Source organism: Dasypus novemcinctus, chromosome 15 (genome assembly GCF_030445035.2).
Source record: "Dasypus novemcinctus isolate mDasNov1 chromosome 15, mDasNov1.1.hap2, whole genome shotgun sequence".
Lineage (NCBI taxonomy): Eukaryota > Metazoa > Chordata > Mammalia > Cingulata > Dasypodidae > Dasypus > Dasypus novemcinctus.
The window spans coordinates 39,531,951-39,553,939 of record NC_080687.1 but is presented as its reverse complement, the minus strand read 5'-3'; the positions used below and the strand labels follow the sequence as shown (position 1 = coordinate 39,553,939).

The 21,989-nt window shown below is 42.5% G+C and overlaps 1 protein-coding gene across 6 annotated transcripts in view; it reads right to left on the bottom strand.

Annotated features, from left to right (window-relative positions):
• Nucleotides 1–1,834, bottom strand: part of DZIP1 (DAZ interacting zinc finger protein 1) — an 81,516-nt gene extending 79,682 nt beyond the window's left edge. For 4 of the 6 annotated variants that reach the window (XM_004457728.4, XM_058276496.2, XM_058276495.2 and 1 more), the window contains exons 1-3: nucleotides 1,498–1,834; nucleotides 717–813; nucleotides 208–413 (exon numbers count right to left, since the gene is read on the bottom strand). The gene's annotated coding sequence lies outside the window, so the exon portion shown is untranslated. The remainder of the gene's footprint in view (nucleotides 1–207; nucleotides 414–716; nucleotides 814–1,497) is intronic. The other 2 variants (XM_058276494.2, XM_058276497.2) reach the window with 2 other exon arrangements.
• Nucleotides 1,835–21,989: the final 20,155 nt, after the last annotated feature.

Sequence of the window (21,989 nt, the reverse complement as noted above, 5' to 3'; positions counted from 1 at the left end):
CCAAGATACTTATTTTTAATGAAGTCCTTCTTCCTCTAACGAGTTGGCAGCCTAAATATAACAATTTGATAAAAGAACTAAAGAACCCCCCAAAATACATAAGTCTTTACTTCTCTTTACAAAAGGCTACATTTTCAAAATGATTAAGGAGAAAAGTTAGATGGGAGAGAATTTTAAGCATCAGTTTTACCATCAAGTTGTAATTACCTTACAAACTTATATGGAGACTGCATTCTATTCAACAGAAGGGCTAAAACATTTCTAGCAGCTCCTTGTAGGTTTCCGTCCTTTCATTTTTGGGGCTTCTGGGGGCTTCCTGTGGTTACCACAGAGGTGGGTAGCTGAGGAAAAGCCAGACATTCCTCAATACACCAGCGAGGACTGCTTGGACCATCAGGAAATTTTTTTCTTTCCTAACAGCCAAAATATTCACAGAACAAAGGAAAATACAATTCAGAGCAAAGTTGTAATATCAAAGATATTTTTAACACTTTCCAGATTTTAACTAGAAATAAGTCCATATGAAAGCATCCAGAAAATAAACATTCATATGACTTTATGGAAACTGTGTTTCCAAATAACTTTTAATGAGCCACTGGCAAAAAAAAACCTATTAACAATTCACTGCTGTCATTTACTTGCGGCCTGATGGTGAAAAATTATGTAAACCCTAGGCCTCAGTTTCCCCATCTGTTTAAGGGCCTCAGGATACCGACCTGGTAGGTGTGTAGACTTTAAATTTCATCCACTGGACTGCAGCTCACCGGGAACAAGGGCCGTGGTCTCTCTTGCTCACCGTTATATCCCCAGCACCTGGCACAGGACCGGCACCGAGAGGGCATAAAGTGACAAATGGGTTCATGAATAAAGAATGAGTGAATGAATTAGACGCTTAATTAAGTAAATGCCAGTTCCCGGCCCTTATTCCTCCTATGTTCTCTGCCAAGGCCCCGGGCGCTGAACGTGGGCGCTGAACGTGGGAAGCGGCTCAGCGCACCCTCGCTGCGGTCCCGGGGCGGAGGCGCGCGGAGCCGGAGGGGCTCGGGCTTCTGCTCGCGCATCTCGGTTTGCAGTGACCACTCCCACCCGGAGCGCCGTGCTGTGGGCCCACCCTTGCCCCCTTGGTCCTTCGGTCACAAAATGGCCGGAACAGGAAAGAAGGGGGAACACTTTCCCGTCCCCTCCCTCTCTTCACCCCACCCGCCTCCCACCCCCGGACACGGCCGGGGGCAGGGCGCGGCACCTCCTGTCTCTAGCGCGCTGCGCCTCCCGACCGCCAAAACCGCAGAAACAAAGCCTGGGGGTACTCGGGCTCTGGTCGGGCCTCGGAGCCCCTCCTGAGAAAGCAAACATGGAACCCGAGCGGCGGTGGGCACGCCAGCGAGGGCTGCAGCGCCCCGTCTCGCAGCCGGGAGTGGCGGGAGGACCGCCACATTTCACAGGCACCGAAAGGTGCTGTCAGCCGCTGGCTCCCGCGCATGCCGGGCCTCCGCTCACCCCAGCTGCGCGCTCCTCGGCGGGCGCCGGGCGCTGCAGGCAGATGGGGACGACAAGGGGAATTCAGATTCCAGAGGCGCAGCTCGCAAAGGCGGTGCCCACGGAGGCGGAGGCGAAGGCGAAGCAGAGCGGGTAGCGGCGGGCCGGCTTGTCTTCTCAGGGCGCAGGAAGAATCCTGTCTCGTCAAGGCAAGTTGTGGCAAGGCGGGACGGCTGGCGTCGCTCCAGGCCCTCACCGACTCTGGGCCGCGGGCGCCTCGGGATCCCCCACCCCCCTCCCGCCCCCCTCCCCTCCGCGTTCTCCCTCCTGCCTCTCCGCTCCGCGCCCCGGCTCCTCTGGCAGCTGGGCGGAACCCGGCGCGTCTAGACTGCAGCGCTAAAATGCGCTCAGCCAATCCCGCTGCTGGTGCGGGCACGTGGTGCCTCGGCGCGCTCTGTTGCTGGCTCGCGATGTTCGCCCGGGGAAGGCTTTTCAAAGAAAAATCAGATTTGCTCTTACTCTGCTGTTGGCTTGATCCTCAGCTAGTTAATTTCCCACCAGGGCTTTATGTGAATTAGCTCCCAAGGAGAGGTGCGTTTTAATCGCAGAAGTCTGCGCATGGAAATGATCTTGAAGAGGCTCTCTAATCCAGCCTCGCATCGTAATGACGGAAAACAAGATTTAGGGAGGCTGACTTTCTCCAGATCGCCCTAGGATTTAAATCCACGTAGATTCCAGCGTCTCTTTTCCTTACGGCCGCATAGAACGTTTTGGACTAAAGGCATGAATCTCTCCTGTAGGTCAGGAGTAGTGTGACTTTTTCAAAAAATTTAACACCTGCAATTAGGACACGTGGTCTGAGAATGGAATAAAGTTCAATGTTTTTAAGTAATGAATAATCTAGGAAGTGCTCATACCCTCTTAGCAACCATGAAGTTAACCCAGATTGAAAATTTGATTGCATCATTTGCAAAATATTAGTGTCTGCTATAATTAAATACATGATACATTAGAAAGAAATTTATAGAATTTTGTTGGACAGCATGTTACTATAAAACTGCCTTTCTTTGTGCTTCTACCTGACAGAATCAACCTCATACTTTAGCACAAGACTTCAAGCATAGTAACAGCTCAATAAATATTTATGTTGAATAGTTCACTCTGGTTTTTATTTGAAATCATAAGCAAGGCCTGGGACAGTTCTCTGGGATTCTACATAATTCTGTGTCCAAGCCAGCTGTTCCCTCTAACTCTTGCCCAAACACCTATTGCTAGGGGGAAGGCAAGCCAGACATCCCTGAAGAAATCTTGTCTGTTTTCATTTCTTGCAGTTTCTCCCTATACAAAAACTAAAAGGGCAATGCCTCTTCTCTTTCCCCTTAGTTATCATAATCACCGCCATGGAAAACTGGGATTGGCAATTTATACCAAACCCCGTCTCTCCCTAGAGCTAACTAACAGCATGGAAGAAACTAGCCGTGCCTTGGAAGTCCTAAGACAGCAAACAGACTGTCTTGCTGCTGTGGTACTGCAAAATTGCAGAGCCATAAACATGCTAACAGCTGCATGGGGGTGGTGAGGGGAACGTGCCTATTTCTCAAGGAAAAATGCTGCTTCTGTATAAATCACTTTGGAATAGTGCTGGACAGCATTCAAAACCTGCAAGATGAAACCCACCAACTTCAGGGGGATGCATCCCCTAAAAGCAGCTGGACTTTCTCATTCTCATGATTCTGTATGTCATAGCTGGCTCCCTTTTTGGGCCCACTTACCACCATCTTCTTTATCCTTTTAGTGGGACCATGTATCTTCAAATTCTAAGTTTATTTCTTCCAGAATCAACCACACAGGAATTTCAGCCAATTCCAACCAATGTCGGACCATCTTTCCTCACCCTCTATAGAATAGCCAGAAAGGATTACGCCATGTCAGGCAGGGACTACTGCCCTAACCAGCAGGAAGTAATTACAGAAGAATGATCACCATCCCTCAGCACCCCCTTATGAATAAAGGCATGAACTCTGAGTAGGGAGTTGAGCAGTCTAGCCAGGGAAATGAGGAGAAGACGAGCCACAACATGGCCAACAGACAATATGGCCAACAGACAATATGGCCACAAGACCTCCCAAGACCTTGAGTTTAACACTGAGGTCCCAGTTTCTCTTTCCAGGACCTCCTCTTGGCTCCAGATATTCCAAACAGGCCTTACTATTGGTGGGGTAACCAGTAATAGCCAGGGCCTCTCACCTTAGCATTAGCAAGGGGGAGGAATAATTAACAGTTTAAAAGGTGACCACACAAGGCAGAGCTCACTCTCTCTGCCTAGAGGAGACCACACCAAATCTTGGTGTGTATTTCCATCTTTCTCTCCCATTTCTCAGCAAGCTCAGTTCTTTCCCCCATTTCTCAAATAAATTCTTTTTACTGGCCTAATTAAAAATAAATTTTAAAAATGCTTCGTGGGGAGCAGATGTGGCTCAATCAGTTGAGTGCCTGCCTCCCACATAGGAGGTCCGAAGTTCAGTTCTGGTGCCTCCTGAAAAAAAACAAACAAACAAAAAACCAACTCAGGGAAGTTGATATGGCTCAGTCGTTGAGTGCCAGCGTACCACTTATGAGGTCCCAGGTTTAGTCCCCAGTCCCTCCCCACCCATACCAAAAAAAAAAAATGCTTTGAATTTGAAAGAGAAACATAGATCTCCATAAAAATCTTCTAAGTACTGTGGGTAAAGATTGCTAGATCGAAATTTCAGGCAATATGAAGTAGTTAGAGCCATTGCTTTGCAAAATCTGTACCCTGAACCCCTTTATGGGCATATGTGTGTTAAATGGTTGCTTAATTAACATTATTTGATAACACACCATTTCAGTTACCTGTATTCTCCATTTCCCACTGTCAGTATATTTCCCCACAGGTACAGAGTTAGAAGAAAGAAGATGACCCACTTGGCTTTGACATGGCATAGCAGCCATCATGCATTCTTGCTACTTTGTACAAACCACTTACCCTGTTTATCACAACAAGTTTTATTTTAATTATTCAGGTATTTTTCTCCTATAACCAACTGTGAGAATGTCAAGTATTCTAGTATATGCCTGCATGCACTAAGTGCTCAAATAAATTTTTGATTTTTGAAGGTATTTTAGAAGGCCCCTCTGTGTACCTCCTTAATCACATTCCTCTACATGCTCCCCGAGGTAATGTTGTCCTAATTTTGGGGTTAATCATTCCTTTGCCTTTCCTTATAGTTTTTTGAAAAACTGAGTAGTAAGCACAAACCTAGCTGTGTAAGAATATGTTAGATGAGTCTTTGTGTGAGTAGTGCCTTTAAACACAGGCAGGAGGGTATCTTCCCTGGACTGGTCCACTGGAGGACAACTCAAGAGTGTGATGGACAGATGGACCAGGTCCACCAATAGTCTGTGCTACCAGTGTTAGACCATGTCCCATTTCCCCAGAATCCAAGAATCTCCTGCACAAACAGCCCAAGCCAACTTCTAGACCCCTTGTGGACCTCTTTTTCAAAAGGTGGATTGTGCTGATGATGTTAGGCCCCAGGGTGGCTGTGGGTGACAATATGCAAGGAGTTAAAGGAGCATGGATGTATGGGCTTGAGGATACACACATATGCACATAAGGGCTCTGGCTGGTTGGGATGTGACAGGGTGGGAAGAAAAGAGGGGCTACCTGGGAACTTCGTTGGGAGCCCAAGAATTCTATGTTCATGCCTGGCCTTACAGCTTCAGATTTCTTTGAGTAACTTAAAACATGGTCCTGGTGGGTAAATGGGTGATATGAGGGGGAGCCTGGTGGCATATGAAACATAGCCTTCAGATGGCATTCTTTTTTTTTAAGATTTATTTATTTTTTATTTTTAAAATTTCTCTTCCCTTTCTCCCCTCCCCCCACTGTTGTCTGCTCTCTGTGTCCATTCACTGTGTGTTCCTCTGTGTCCACTTGTGTTCTTTTCAGGCAGCACCAGGAATCTGTGTCTCATTTTGCTGTGTCACCTCTTCGTGTGTGAGGTGCCAGTCCTGGGCGGGCTGCACTTTTCACGCAGGGCGACTCTCCTTACAGGGCGTACTCCTTGAGCATGGCAGCACTGTGCGTGGGCCAGCTCACCACACGGGTCAGGAGGCCCTGGGTAAAGAACCCTGGACCCTCCATATGGTAGGCAGATGCTCTATCAGTTGAGCCACAACTGCTTCCCCAGATTGCATTCTTAAGCCAGGTTGGCATATCTTAGAGCCAGGCCTACCGTGGGTCACAGTTGTGTCGAGATTCTCTGAGAGTTCATAATAGGCCTTCAGGAAACATTAGAGAGCAAGGTATAAGCGAGTCCTAAGAAACATGGGACTGACTACATCAGGGTAGTAGACTGATAATGCAACAGGTATATGATCAGGGGGAGTAGGCTACTCTGTTTTCTGGGGTTTTTTTGCTCACCATGCTTAGGAGGTGGTCAAAGCAGAACTCTTCTATGGGGTGAATGTCCTCAGCCAAACCTCGGGGGGAGAGCAGGAACTGCATCCACACATGGTCCAGACAAACCAAGGAAATTTCCAAGAACTAAATAAGTTGCCAGGCTGAATGGGGCTACAATGCCCAACATAGTGAATGAAAATATATCTAAATCAAGACTCATCATAGTGAAATTTCAGAAGCTAAAGAGAAGCTTCTATAAGTTTCCAGAATGGAAAAACTGGTCTTATAGAGAGGAAAAAAGAATCAGAATCAAATCCAATACTAGAAGCAAGAAGACAATGAAGCAGTGCTTTCACATTTCTAAAGGAAAATGATTTTTAACTTAGAATTCTATTTTCAGTGGGATAACTATGCACTCAACTATGCATTGCATCCGTGAATCCAGCCAACTTTGTTTTACCCTTCTCCTGAGAATAAATCTCCAGATTTCTGCCAAGTGTCAGAGAGTAGCCTGTCTCTCACTGACAAGAAATTGGGATAGGGATTTAGGAATCCAACTCCTCTTCAAATAGCTTTCATATCTGATTTTAGAGCCCCTCATTACTAGTTCCAGAGATATATGGTCTTGCTGGTTCCTTAGACTTTTAAGAATTCTCCACAAATCCAGTTGCTTCTCAGAATTTACCACTATGAGTTTGGAATTTGCCTTTCTTGGGTCTACTAAATCAGTTGCCACTCCTCTGCTTTCACACTTCCAAAATGTTGCTATTGTTTCCACTACTGTTTTCTCTGTCTTCATAAGTTTTTGTTTTTAAAAAGAAAATCAGTTTCCTATAGTTATAGAGGGATTTGTGGGTAGATCAGAATTAAATACCTGGTTAACAGCCATACTGTAATAGTCGTGCATCTAAGCCAAAGATGCACTGTGTTGATAATGGAGGAGTATGGAAAAAGTGTGCCAATGTATGCTATGGATCATGGTTAGTGATAATAATCTGATGATATTCTCTCACAATCTGTAACAAATGTTCCACCGCGGTGTGGTGTGTTGATGGAGGGGTGTTGTATGGGAATTCTGCACGTGAGCATGATTGTTTTGTAAGTTCACAACTTCTGTAATAAAAAACTATTTTATAAAATAATAGGGTGGGTTGGGGAAAAATACACCAAATGTATGATATGGTCTGTAGTTAGTAGTAAGATTTTGATGATATTCTTTCATAATTTGTAACAAATGTTTCACAACAATGCAAGGTATTGGTGGGTTGATGTACGGGATCCCTGTATGATGTTATGCATGTTTGCTTTGTAAGTTCACAACTTTTACTATACACTTATTGTTTATGTATGTTCATTTATGAATGATATTAAAATAATAATAATAATAATAGAATGCATTAGGGGAAAAATACACCAAATGTAAGATACTTTGGTTAGTAGTAATATAATAATATTTACAGGATGTTCTTTCATCATTTTTAAAAAATGTTTCACAACAACGCAAGGTATTGGTGATAGGGTGAGGTATGAAAACCCTGTATGATGTAATGCATGTTTGTTTTATATGGTCACAACTTTTACTATACACTTATTATGTATTTTTATATATGAGTGATATACTTCAATAAATGTTTTAAATGAAAAAAAAAAATTAGATACCTGTGTTCAATCTACATCATAATTGGGAACTTGAAAGTTAGAGCCACATGCTAGGGATGGTAGGGCAGAAATATGTTGTGAACTTGACATATCAGTCTTGAAATGGTTGCTTCTAGATACCATTTTCATGTGAGAAAAAAACATTAATATTTTTCAATTCACTTATTTGAATATTCTCTTTTATTTAGTAAAATCAAATTTTAACTGCCATTAGAACTGCCACAACCTATGGGTGTTCCACATATCACAGGGTGCTGTGATAATTCAATTCTAATTGACTTCAGTGCCACTTAAGATTCAAATTCCTGAGAAACAGAGATCCTGGTTAACTTAACTCATTTATATCCCATCCAAGTGGTTTGCATAAAGACAGGGTATAAATGATAGCTCCACCAGAATTTCATGAAGAACAGGGTCACAATTCTCAAAAGAAAGGGACTTCATATAGTCAAAAGAAAGAAGAAATAATTTTGAGGAGATCCCTTTTACCTATTTTTCTTTAGTTGCTTCTGCTTTTGGTGTAAAGTCTAAGAAACCATTGCCTAACACAAGATCCTGAAGAGTCTTCCTTACATTTACTTCTAGGAGTTTCATAGTCCTGGTTCTTCTAGTTAGATCTTCTATTGATTTGACTCAATTTTTGTATATGGTGTGAGTTAGGAGTTCTCTTTCATTCTTTCACATATGGATATCCAATTCTCCCAGCACCAATTGTTGAAGAGATTATTCTTTCCCAATTTAGTGGACTTTACAGCCTTGTCAAAAGTCAATTAACCTTCAATAAGCTAAGCCTTGATTGAAATGCTTGCACTTATGAACCTTATTCCTATAATAATGAAACCAAGCCTAATTATAATTAATGTCTATGAGATACTTCCTGTAAACCTCCTTGTTATTCAATGTGGCCTCTTTCTAAGTCGACCTCTGCAAATAAATTCATTGCCTTCCCCCTGACATGGGACATCACTTATGGGGATGAGCCTGCCTTTCACCGAGGGATTAATGCTTTCACCAAGCATTAATCAGCAATGAACTTGGAGAAAGACCTTGACCAAAAGGGGGAAATATTAAATAAAATAGAGTTTTTATGGCTAAGAGATTTCAAAGTGAGTTGGAAGGTCATTCTGGAGTTACACTTACACAGGTCTCAGACATCACAAACTGCCACAGTAAACAAAGTTTCAAACAAAAGTGCTCCTGAGGCCCTAGGGATGTCTGGACACAATAGACAAACTACAAGGCCTCATGAAACCAATACCTCTTTGGCAAGCCTTATCTGGTATGATACGAAAATCTATTTCCCTAATATAACATAGTTATACTCATTTATAATTTTCCCTACTCATGAGTCTACTACTCCTTTTATTTGAACCTATAATTATCAATTTATCTGTTAAGTATATTTCTCAGAGACCTAAATCTTCAGATTGTTCCTATGCCAATTGAGCTCTGAAATCAAGCAGGTTTGTGACCAGCTCCTACTCTCCAGTTCATCAGGCTGCCCTGGACAACCAACAAAATGATGATGATAGACCGGCCCCATCCCAAAAACAAGGAATCTTCAACTGCAAGCAAAACGATTCCATTTTTCTGCCCTGTAGTATCTAAATCCCTTCTTAGCCTGAAGCAGTCAGAATGGTCATTGCCCAAATCCCTTAAGACTGAGGAATGAACATAAATAAGGGGGAAGTGTAAACACTTGTTAACTGAGTAAGTTGTAACATTGATATAAAATTAAACTTTTAAATAAAAATAAATTGGCCTTAGATGCGAGGGTCTATTCCTGAGTGCTCAATTCTATTCCATCGGTAGATATAATTATCCTTGTGCCAGCATCATACCATTTTGAGCACTGTAGCTTTGTAATAAGCTTTAAGTTAGAAAGTGTGAGTTGTACAACTTCTTTCGTCTTTTTAAAGATGCTTTTTACTATTTTGGGACCTTACCCTTGAAAACTGACTTTTCCATTTCAGCAAAGTAGGCTGTTGAAATTTTGATTGGGATTGCATTGAATCTGTAAACCATTCTGGGTAGAACTGACATAGTAATGATATTCAGTTTTCCAATCCATGAAAACAGAATTTTTTTCCATTATATAGGTCTTCTTTGATTTTTTTAAAAAACATTTTCTAGTTTCCTGGGTACAAGTATTTTGCATCATTGGTTAAATTCTTTCCTAGATATTTGATTGTTTTAGTTGCTATAGTAAATGGTATTTTTTTTCTTAATTTCCCTCTCAGATTGCTTATTACTAGTGTATAGAAACTCAACTGATTTTTTTTTGCATATTGATCTTGTACCCTGCCACTTTGCTGAATCTCTTTGCTAGCTCTAGTAGCTCTCTACAAAAATTGTAGATCTTTTGGGATTTTCTCTATATAGGATCATGTCATCTACAAATAGTGAAACTTTACTACTTCTTTTGATTTAGATGCATTCATTCATTTATTCACTCATTTTTAAAAATTTATTTGTATTGTGCCTACTTGCTCTGACTAGAACTTCCAGTCCAATGCCAAATAATAGTGGTAACAGTGGACATTCTTGTCTTGCTCCTGATGTTGGCTTCATAGAATAAAAATTTGATAGTATTCCCTCTTGTTCTATCTTTTTGAAGACTTGAGCAAGATTGGTGTTAATTTTTCTTTGAAACCTTGATGAAATTCACCTGTGAATTCATCTGGTCCTGGGCTTTTCATCTATGGGAGATTTATATTTAAATCTCCTTACTTGCGATTTGTTTGTTGAGGTCTTCTATTTCTTCTAGGGTCAGTGTAGGTTGTATGTGTATTTCTATGAATTTGTCCATTTTGTCTGTGTTCTCTAGTTTGTTGGCATACACTTGTTCATAGTGTCCTCTTATGTTCTATTTCATTTCTTTTGGGTCAGTAGTAATGTCCTCCCTCTCATGTCTGATTTTATTTATTTGTATCTTCTTTCTTTTTTTCTTTGTCAGTCTAGCTAAGGCTGTACCACTTTTGTTGATCTTTTCAAAGAACCAACTTTTGGTTTTGCTGATTCTCTCTATTGTTTTTTTTTTTTTATTGTTGTTGTTCTCAATTTCTTTTATTTCTGCTCTAATCTTTGTTACGTCTTTCCTTCTGCCTACTTCAGGGTTAGTTTGCTATTCTTTTCCAGTTCCTGCAGATGCTGTTAGGTCTTTGATTTTAGCTCTCTTTTTTCTTTTCTTTTTTAAAAAAATTTATTGAAGTATATCACTCATACATAAACATACTTAAACAATAAGTGTTTCCTAATTGCTGTGTCTTCTTTTTCAATGTAAACATTGATGCCTTTAAATTTCCTTCCAAGCACTGCCTTCACTGCATTCCACAGGTTTTTTTTTTTTAAGATTTATTTTTATTTATTTCTCCTTCCCCGCATTGTCTGCTCTCTGTGTCCATTCACTGTGTGTTCTTCTGTGTCCGCTTGCATTCTTGTCATGGCACTGGGAAACTGTCGCTTTTTTGTTGTTGTTGTGTCATCTTGCTGTGTCAGCTCTCCATGTGTGTGGTACCACTTGTGGGCGGGCTGCACTTTCCTTGCGCAGGGTGGCTTTCCTTGCAGGGTGCATTCCTTGCATGTGGGGCACCTCTACATGGGGGACACCCCTGCATGGCACAGCACTCTGCATGCAGCAGCACTGCGCGTGGGCCAGTTCACCACACGGGTCAGGAGGCCCTGGATTATGAACCCTGGACCCTCCATATGGTAGGGAGGCACTCTATCAGTTAAGCCACAATCGCTTCCCTTCCATAGGTTTTGATATTTTGTGTTCTTGTTTTTATTCATCTTGACATATTTACTGATTTTCTTGTGATTTCTTCTTTGATCCACTGATTGTTTAAGAGTATGTTGTGGGAAGCAGATATGGCTCAAGCAATTGGGCTCCTGTCTACCATATGGGAGGACCAGGGTATGAATCCTGGGGCCTCCTGTTGAGGGCAGGCTGGCCCATGTGAGCTGGCCTGAGTAAAGTGCTGGCCCACGCAGGAGTGCTGGCCCGAGTGGAAAGCTGGCACAGCAAGATGACGCAACAAAGGGAGACACAGAGGAGAGACAATGGGAGACACAGCAGACCAGGAAGCTGAGGTGGTGCAGGAGATTGGGTACCTCTCTCCCACTCCGAAGGGTCCCGGGATTGGTTCCCAGTGCTGCCTGGGGAGAGGACAAGCAGACACAGAAGAACACACAGCAAATGGACACAGAGAGCAGACAATGGGGGAAGGAGGGGAATAAATAAATCAATAAATCTGAAAAAAAAAAGTGTGTCATGTAACCTCAATATATTTGTGAGTTTTCCCTTGCTGTACCTGTTGTTGATTTATGCTTCATTCCATTATTATCAGAGATAGTGCTTTGTATAATTTCAATTTTTAAAAAATTTATTGAGACTTATTTTGTGATTCAATATATGGTCTATCCTGTAGAAAGACCCATGAGCACTTGGGTACAACGTTCTATATAGTCTATGAGGTCTAGTTCATTTAACATATTATTCATGTTCTCTGTTTCCTTATTGATCCTCGTCCAGTTCTATGCAATGCTGAGAGTGGTGTGTTGAAGCCTCCAACTCTTATTATAGAGACATCTATTTCTCTTTTCAGTTTTGCAAGTTTGTGCCTTGTGTATTTTGGGGTACCCTGCATAGTGCATAAATATTTTCTTTTTTTTAAGGATGTATTTTATTTATTTATCCCCCCTCCTCATTGTTAGCACTTGCTGTGTCTGTTTGTCTTCCTTATTTCTTTAGGAGCCACCAGAAACCAAACCCAGACCTTCCAATGTGGGAGGGAGACACCTAATTGCTTAAGCCATCTCTGTTCCCTAGTTTGTTGTGTCTCTCATTATGTTTTCTTGTTTCTCTTGAATTAGCTTTTTTATGCCTGCCCATCATGTCAGCTTGCTGTCTTGCTCATCTTCTTTAGGAGGCACTAGGAACTTCCACTCCATGCTTTGTTGGGTCTCTTATTATGTTTTTTCTTCTTGTGTCTCATGTTGTGTCAGCTTGCTGTGCCTGCTCATTGTGCCAGCTCACTGTCTTCTTTAGGAGGCAATGGGAACCAAACCAGGGACCTCCCATGTAGTAGATGGGAACACAATTGCTTGAGCCACATCCGCTTCCCTGTCCTCAAATATTTTTTCTGCCCCCTTTCCATTCTCTTCTTCTGGGACACCTCTAACATGTATGAATGGTGTTTCAAACTGTCATTCAATTCTCTAACTCTCTCTTCCATTTTTTCCTTCCTTTTTCTTTCTGTTCTCCTGTCTTTTGAAATTCAGATGCCCTGTCCTCCAAGTCACTTCTTCTGTCCTCACCCAATTCAAATCTGCTATTATATGCCTCCGAAGTATTTTTAATATCTTCCATTTTGTCTTTCATCCCCATAAGATCTGTTTCTTTTTTTTTTTAAAGATTTATTTCTTTCTCTCCCCTCCCCACCCCCCACTCCCCACCCACCCCGGTTGTCTGTTCTCTGTGTCTATTTGCTGCGTCTTCTTTGTCCGCTTCTGTTGTTGACAGCGGCACGGGAATCTCTTTCTTTTTTTTGTTGCATCATCTTGTTGTGTCAGCTCTCTGTGTGTGCGGCGCCATTCCTGGGCAGGCTGCACTTTCTTTCGCGCTGGGCAGCTCTCCTTACGGGGTGCACTCCTTGCGCGTGGGGCTCCCCTACGCGGGGGACACCCCTGCGTGGCAGGGCACTCCTTGCGCATCAGCACTGCACATGGGCCAGCTCCGCACGGGTCAGGGAGGCCCGGGGTTTGAACTGCGGACCTCCCATGTGGTAGACGGACGCCCTAACCACTGGGCCAAGTCCGTTTCCCCTGTATTTCTTTTGAAGGTTTAAAATTTTCCTTTGGCTGAGCCATATTTTCCTGTTTCTTTACATGACTTGTAATTTGAGGCTGAGGTTGCCAGTCTACCTGGAATGAAACTGTTGCACTGCTCCCAAAGCCTGAGATCGGAGTTCTTTTTTTTATTGTATTTATTTTTGAAGATACATAGATCACAAAAAATGTTACATTAAAAAATATAAGAGGTTCCCACATACCCCACCCCCCATGCCACCCCCCACTCCTCCCACATCAACAACCTCCTTCATCAGCACATCCATTGCATTTGGTGAAGACATCTTGGAGCACAGCTGCACCACATGGATTATAGTTCACATTATAGTTTACACTCTCCACCAGTACATTCAGTGAGTTATGGCAGGGTATATAATGTCTAGCATCTGTCCCTGCAATATCATTTAGGACAACTCCAAGTCCCGAAAATGCCCCCACATCACATCTCTTCTTCCCTCTTTCTGCCCTCAGCAACTACCGTGGCCACTTTCTCCACATCAATGCTACAGTTTCTTCCACTACTAGTCACAATAGTTCTATAGTAGAATACCAGTAATCCACACCAATCCATATTTTATTCCTCCATCCTGTGAACCCTGGATGATAGATCCGAGTTCTTTAATCAACTGCCACCCCTTGTGCTGCCCCCTCCCCTGCAGCTGGGTGAGGTGACTGCCTGTCCTTGTACTTTTTTAAAAAAGATTTATTCATTTATTTATTCTCTCCCCCATTGTTGTTTTGCACTCACTGTCTGCTCTCTGTGTCCATTTGCTATGTGTTCTTCTGCATCTGTTTGTCTGCTATTTAGGTGGAACCAAGAACTGAAACTGGGACCTTCCAGAGTGGGAGAGAGGTGGTCAATCTCTTGCATGACCTCAGCTCCTTGGTCTGCTTTGTCTCTTATTGTCTCTTCTCTGTGTCTCTTTTTGTTGTGTCATCTTGCTGCACCAGCTCTCCAGGCGGGGCAGCACTCTGAGTGGACCAGCACTCCACGTGGGCCAGCACTCCACATGGGCCAGTACTCTGCTTGGGCCAGCTCACTTTGTGGGTCAGCTTGCTTTCACCAGGAGGCCCTGGGAATTGAATCCTGGACCTCCTGTATGGTAGATGGGAGCCCAATTGCTTGAGCCACATCCACTTCTCTCTTGAACTGTCTTGAGAGAGAATAATCAGATGGTTCCTCTCTTTTCTTGGCACCTTGGGAATGGGAGTGCAGCAGCTGTTCAAGTTGGGTGGGGGTGAATCTGCCTGCACCCAGCAGAGTGCAAGCTTCCCCTCCTTCCATGGGCCATTGGAGGGGAGTGTGCAGTGGCCTTTTTAAGGTGGACAGGGTGAACCTGCCCACTAGAGAGTGCACACTTCCTCTCTGCTAGGGGTGTATTGGGGCTCAGTGTTCAGCAGCCCTTCAAGGTGGGTGGGAAAATCTGCCTTCACATCCACGAGAGAGTGTGCACTTCCCTTCCTTCCAGGGGATGTTGGAACCCAGTGTCAATCTGCCTGCTCTGCCCCAAGAAAGTGTTCAAACTGCACCCCATTTCCATTCATGCCTGATGTGGGGCCTATGCAGTGCTTTCCAAACTGCCAGTGCTGGAGCTGATTCCTACCTCCCTGGGGGACTGGTGTGTTTTTCAGTCACCTCTGCTTCCACTCCTTCTAGGGTTGGACACAGCACAAAGGCTGCTGGCTTCTTGGTGGCTTTGGCGGGTTTAAACCTCAGCTGTGCTCAAGATTGGAATCCAGGTAGCAAATTTGCCAATCAACAGCTGTAGTTGGTGCCAGGCCACTTCCTCTCCCCTGCTTTTGGGAAAGAGAACTTCTGCTTCCAGCCAGGCAGTAGGTCCTGAGGCAGTCTGCCTCGTCAATGGGGGTTGGGCAACCACCTCCGCAACGTGGAGAAATGTGCTCATTTATCTTCATCGCAGATGATGAGTCTCCTTTTCTTATTCTTCCCTCCATGGTGCACTGTGTTATTCTGGTCTCTGGAGTCTCACAAACAGTTGATCCAGAAAGATCCTGACTGATTATTAGTTTCCCTGTGGGACAGGCTGAGTGTTAGGGCTCCCTACTTTGTTGTGATTTTAGGTCATATATCTCTTGTCTAGGGTTTTATTGTTAATTGGCTTTGTGTTAAGGCTTTTCTTTGATACTTGTCCAACTTATTCTAGATCTTTAGAGTAGCCCATGTTTGTTTAGATTTTCTCAGCTCTTTCTTTATCTGATTCTTGCCCTGGATATATGGTACAATTTTTAAGATTGCCGGTTTTGTGCAATTGTTTCACCTCCAGGAGAATGCTTCCTTTCTTCTGTTCCTTCTCTGACAATCTTGATCTAATCTGTTTCTTTTTGTGAAGACTTTTCTCCCAGCTCCTATGATTTCTTTAAATTCTTTCCCTCACTCGGTGCCCCCCTTTCCTTACACTTTTCAGTTCTGGGACCCTCTCATCTTACAGCATTTCAGTTGAACACTCCCTCCCCCCTTTTTTTCCTGTGAGGCTTTTCTGCTTCCAGTTTCTTCCCCATTAGGCTGTCCCACCCCAGCAAACCAGATGGGGTCAATCCAGAAAAGGTGAGTAACTTCATAAAAGTCCATTTCGCATTTAGGTGGTCCAGCCAACAGAAACTGAATTTAGTAAGCGCACCCCTTGCCAACAGTTTTGCCAAAATCTCTCTTTCATTCTCCTGCTCACTAGAAAGTGCTCACTTCCTCTCTGTCTAGGGGTACATTGGGGCTCAGTGTGCAGCAGCCCTTCAAGGGGACCCTTTTTTAAGTAGTATGACTTAACAGCTTGTGTTCTGCCCTGGGTCTCTGCAGACTTGGGTCCTTGTGCCTGGATATGCATGGGGTTCTAACTTGCTGCTGTGAGTGGGAGGGACCGGGCCAGGCTGCCTCTGTAGGGCTCCCAAGCTGCTTGGGACTGAGTGAAGGGGAGGGGTATGGACTGGTGGATCCAGGATGGAAATTTCCTGCCTGCCTTTGTAACTTATTATTCTTTCTTGATTCATCATTTGTGGAGTCACTGTCCAGTCTCTAGCATCCTCCAAACTTCTAAACAAGCAGGATTTGTCCTTTTATTAGCCGATTCTGAGGGAAGACTTTTCTAGGGGATGTCTTATGTCACCATGTTGATGACATCACTTTTACATTTTGAGGTTTGTTTGTTTGTATACAATATGAGGAGTGGGTTCACTTTCATTATTTTACATGTAGATATCTAATTTTCCCAGCAACATTTGTTGAGGAGACAATTCTTTCCCCACTGAGAGGATTTTGCCCCCTTGTTGAAAATCAGTTACTAACAGATGCGTGGCTTATTTACGAACTCTCAGTTTTATGCCACTGGTTGATTTGTCTGTCTTTCTGCCAGTACCACACTGTTTTGATTACTGTAGGTGTTTTAGTTGGCCAAAGGGCTGCCAATGCAAAGTGCCAGAAATGGTTTGATTTTTATAAAGGGGCTTATTTGGGGGTAAATGCTTACAGTTCCAAGGCTATGAAAATTCCAACTCAAAGCACCATAACAGGTGCTTTCTCTTTAAAGTCAGCTGCCATGTGATGAAGCCAGATGACAGGCAATCTCTGCCTGGGTCTCTGTCTTTCCCTCTGGGCTGTACTGTCTCCTGGAGCTCAGTTCTGGGCAACCAGGCATAGGCTTGTGTCTTAGCGAGCCTCCTCTCTCAGGCTCGGCTGCTCTGCTTTCTCCCTGAGTTGAGTTATAAGAAAACAGGTGTATGGTTTAGCTCTCCTTTGGCCTCAGCTCTTTGAGCCTCTCTTTTCTCTCACATGGCAGGATAAAATATGGCAGACCCCTTTTTCTATGTGTCTCTGTCGTATCAGACTCAGCAAGAGGGCAGAGACTCAACCTGAGTCATGCCTCACTAATTAGTCCAATTTGAAAGGGTCTCACACCCACAGGAATGAATTAATACTCAAACATAGTCTCTCTCTTTTTGGGATTCATAAAATAATTTCAAAATGCTATAATAGGTTTGTATTAAGTTCTGATATTAGGATATTGGGTCCTCCAACTGTCTTGGTTTGCTAAACCTGCCATGACAAATACAACACAATCATGCTGGGGAAGTCAGCAACACGCCTAGTGGATATCTCCCAGCCCTCACCTACGTACTCTCCACGCATATACCCATCACAACCACCATCACCTTCTTTTCTATTGCAGGCAGATGTTTCAGTATGTTTCCATTCTAAAGTCTGAGGGATATATTAGGCCTAACAGACTGACCTGACCATATCTTAAAGGTGGAAACCAGCTACTTATCAGGGCAGGAACACTTAGTGGCAGGACCCCCTCCCCTTGGGGTTGTATACACACCCCACCCTCAGGCAGCACAGATTTGTCTCTCCTCTTCAACCCAAAGTTGGACATGTGGAAGCTGTCATTCACTGACCTGCTCCAAGGAGTTGGGAGTTGAGACACTCTCTCCTGCCTTACGATATCATTTCCAAGCTGAATACTGAAGAAGCACTCAGGATGGCTTAAATCTTCATCCCTAGGTTCCCACAATTTCATGAAATCAAGCAGCCATAATAGAGCTAGTGCAAGTAGTGGTGCCAAGCAGCAAGGAGAACAAGGAGACTGTCTCTGAATTACTTTTGCCCCTTCATAAATCTAAAATATAGGCTAGAATTCCCTTGATTTCCATCTACAAGTGATGGTATTTTTTTCCTGTTCCTAATCCATGGAAATATTTATGTTTTTATAGACTCCAACTATATCTTTTTACTTGATTGTTTGCTCTCATTTTAGTTTACATATCTCTGTTACAAGTTTGTAATCGAAGTTCAAAAGTGAACCTTTTTTGCCCTTTGCCAGTTGGTCCTTTCAGGGTCTAAATTACTATCAAAAATATTTTAGTCTATACTTTCACATATTTAGGCTATACTTTCATGTTGCCATTAAGCAGTAATTAACTGAATGAATGTAAACTGATGAAGTGAAGTCTTTCTCTTAGGGAAAGGTAAAACAGTCCCTGGAGAAATATGACTTAGCAGTATTTTTCATTTCTTTTCCTTCAATATAAACCTCTTAAATTACTTATTTCCCCCAGTTTTAGTGTATCTTTTCAGACTTGCCTGCTATAATTAAAATCTGAAGAATCAGAATCACAGATTTAAAAGATAGTTAAAGGAAGCGGATGTGGCTCAAGCAATTGGGCTCCTATCTACCATATAGGAGATCCAGGGTTTGATTCCTGGGACCTCCTGGTGAAGGCAAGCTGGCCGCATGGTGAGCTGGCCTGAGCAGAGTGCTGGCTCATGCAGAGTGCTGGCCTATGCAGAGTGCTGGTCCAGTGTGATGCAGAAAGATGATGCAACAGAAAGAGACACAGAGGAGAGACAATAAGAGATGCAGCAGGGCGGTGGACTTGGCCCAGTGGTTAGGGCGTCCATCTACCACATGGGAGGTCCACGGTTCAAACCCCGGGCCTCTTTTACCTGTGTGGAGCTGGCCCATGCACAGTCCTGATGCACGCAAGGAGTGCCATGCCACACAGGGGTGTCCCTGTATAGGGGAGCCCTACATGCAAGGAGTGCGCCCCATAAGAAGAGCTGCCCAGCGTGAAAGAAAGTGCAGCCTGCCCAGGAATGGTGCGGCACAAACGGAGAGCTGACGCAGCAAGATGACGCAACAAAAAGAAACACAGATTCCCGTGCTGCTGACAACAACAGAAGCGGACGATGAAGACACAGCAAATAGACACAGAGAACAGACAACTGGGGTGGGGGGGGAAGAGGAGAGAAATAAATAAATAAATAAATAAATCTTTTTAAAAAAAGAGAGATGCAGCAGACTAGGGAGCTGAGGTGACACAAGAGATTAAAAGACTCTTTCCTACTCTAGAAGGTCCCAGGATTGGTTCCTGCTGGTACCTAAAGAGAGAACAAGCAGACACAGAAGACAACAGTGAATGGAAACAGAAAGCAGACAGTGAGTGCAAAACAATGGTGAAGGGGGAGAAATAAATTTTAAAATCTTAAAAAAAAAAAGAGACAATTCAGGGAAGTGGATGTGGCTCAAGCGATTGAGCTCCTGTCTACCACATGGGAGGTTCCAGGTTCAGATCCCATTGCCTCCTAAAGAAGACAAACAAGACAGCAAGCTGAAGCGACTGGCAGGCATGCCAAACTGATGCAACAAGAGACATGAGGAAGACATAATGAGAGACACAACAAAGCAGGGAGCAGAGGTGGCTCAAGCCATTAAGCACCTCCCTCCCATAACAGAGGTCCTGCACTTAGTTCTCAGTGCCTCCTAAAATGAAGACCAGCACACAACAAACAGACACAGCAAATGCAAACAATGAGGGGGTGGGGAGAAATAAGTAAATAAAATAAATCTTAAAAGTTAGGATCAGTGGTAGTGGTAATGAAATGTATCACATTTACTGATTTCCAGGATAGCTGTTTGGCTATGGCAATGAAGTGGCATTTTTCCCTACTAATGTTTATTTTCTGCATATTTCCTATGTCATCAAAACTACTTCTTATTTCATTATAATATTCTTATTTTGAGAACAGGGAAAAAAGCGAAAATCTTCTAAATATATAATTCAGTAATTTTATGAAAGTTGTTATCATGTTCCTATTTTAAAGCATATCAGTTTATGATTCTTCTTCTCAAAAAGCAAAATTGGACTTCAGTGACCTCTGGTGGACATAAGTATGCCTTTTGCATTTTCCTTCTTTTATTTCCCTCTGTGCTATAGCTATAGACGTTGCTTGAAGTCTGCTTGGGATTAGACAGATAACCATTAGAGATGATACCCAATAGTTGTGGTCTTCATTGTAGCCCTTCTTCACTTCTCAAGAACTTGGCTAGTAAAGTTATCTTCATCTGGCAAAGTGGCAGGTACCAGATCAACATGCAAAACCCAGTAATATTTCTATATGTTAGTAATAAGCAATCTGAGGAGTAAATCAAGAAAAAAAAATCCATTTACAAGAGCAATTAAAAGAATCAAATATCTAGGAACATAAATTTAACCAAGAATGCAGAGGCCTTATACAGAAAAAAACTACAAAATTTTGCTAAAATAAATCAAAGAAGACCTACATGAAAGGAAAGACATTCTGTGTTCATGGATTAGAAGACTAAATATCATTTAGATATCAAATCTACCCAAAGCAATTTACAGATTCAACACAAACCCAATCAAAATTCCAACAGAATACTTTGCAGAAATGGAAAAACCAATTATCAAATTTATTTGGAAGGATAAGGAACCCTGAATAGGCAAAAAAAATCTTGAAAAAGAAGAATGAAGCTGGATGACTCACACTTCTTGATTTTAAATCTTTTTCAAAGCTACAGCACTCAAAACAGTATGGTACTGGCAAAAGGGTAGATTATGTCACCAAATGGAATTGGATTAAGAGTTAAGAAATAGACTCCCACACATATGGCCAATTGATATTTTTAAAATATATTTTTTTATTAAAGTACATCTTTCATACATAAATGTACATAAACAATAAGTGTATAGTAGAAGTTGTGAAGTTACTAAATAAACATGCATAACATGGTATAGGGGCCCCATACATCACCTCTGGACCAACACCTTGCATTGTTTTGATACATTTGTTACAAACTATGCAAGAGCATTGTCAAATAGCACTACTAACTATTAAGTCCATATCTTACATTTGGTGTATTTTCCCCCAAAACCCACCCTATTTTTTAAAATGTATTTTAATTGCAGAGGTTTTGAACTTACAAAACAATCACGCACATGTGCAGAATTCCCATACAACATCCCTCCACCAACACACCACACTGTGGTGGTATATTTGTTACATAATATGAGATAATTTTTTCAGCCAACCGTGGTCCATAGTGTATATTTGGCACACTTTCCCATATATCCCCCCATTATCAACACAGTACATCTTTGGCATAGATGCAAGAATATTACTGTATTGCTGTTAACCACAGTCCATAGGTCATACCAAATGTATTTTTCCCATGCTTCTCCACATTCCCATTACCCTGCATTAGTGTCATGCATCCGTTCTAGCTCACAGAAGGCCCTCTTACATCTGTACCATCAACCACAATTTTCATCCACCTCTGGGTTACTGTGTTATTCAGTCCCTAGTTTAGTCTCTAGATTTCTTTCAATTGACATTTACATCCCTAGACTACCCTTTTCAGCCACAATCCTGTTTATAAACTAGCTGCTACTCACTATAATGTTACTGTCAACTCTATCCATTTTCACTTTTACAATAAAGTTAATTAAAACTTCTACATATATTAAGCATCAGTGGTTCTTCTCAACCCTCCTCTTATCTCTGAATAATCTATACTCTAGGTTTTAACTCCATGAATTTAGTCTTTGTATTTAATTCATATTAATGAAACCATGCAATATTTGTCCTTTTGTGTCTGGCTTACTTCACTCAGCATAATGTCTTCAAGATTCATTCATGTTATCATATGTGTCCCAATTTCATTTCATCTTACTGCATCATAGTAGATATATACCACATTTTGTTTACCCATTCATTGGTTGATGGACACTTGAGTTGTTTCCATCTTTTGCCAATTGTGAATAATGC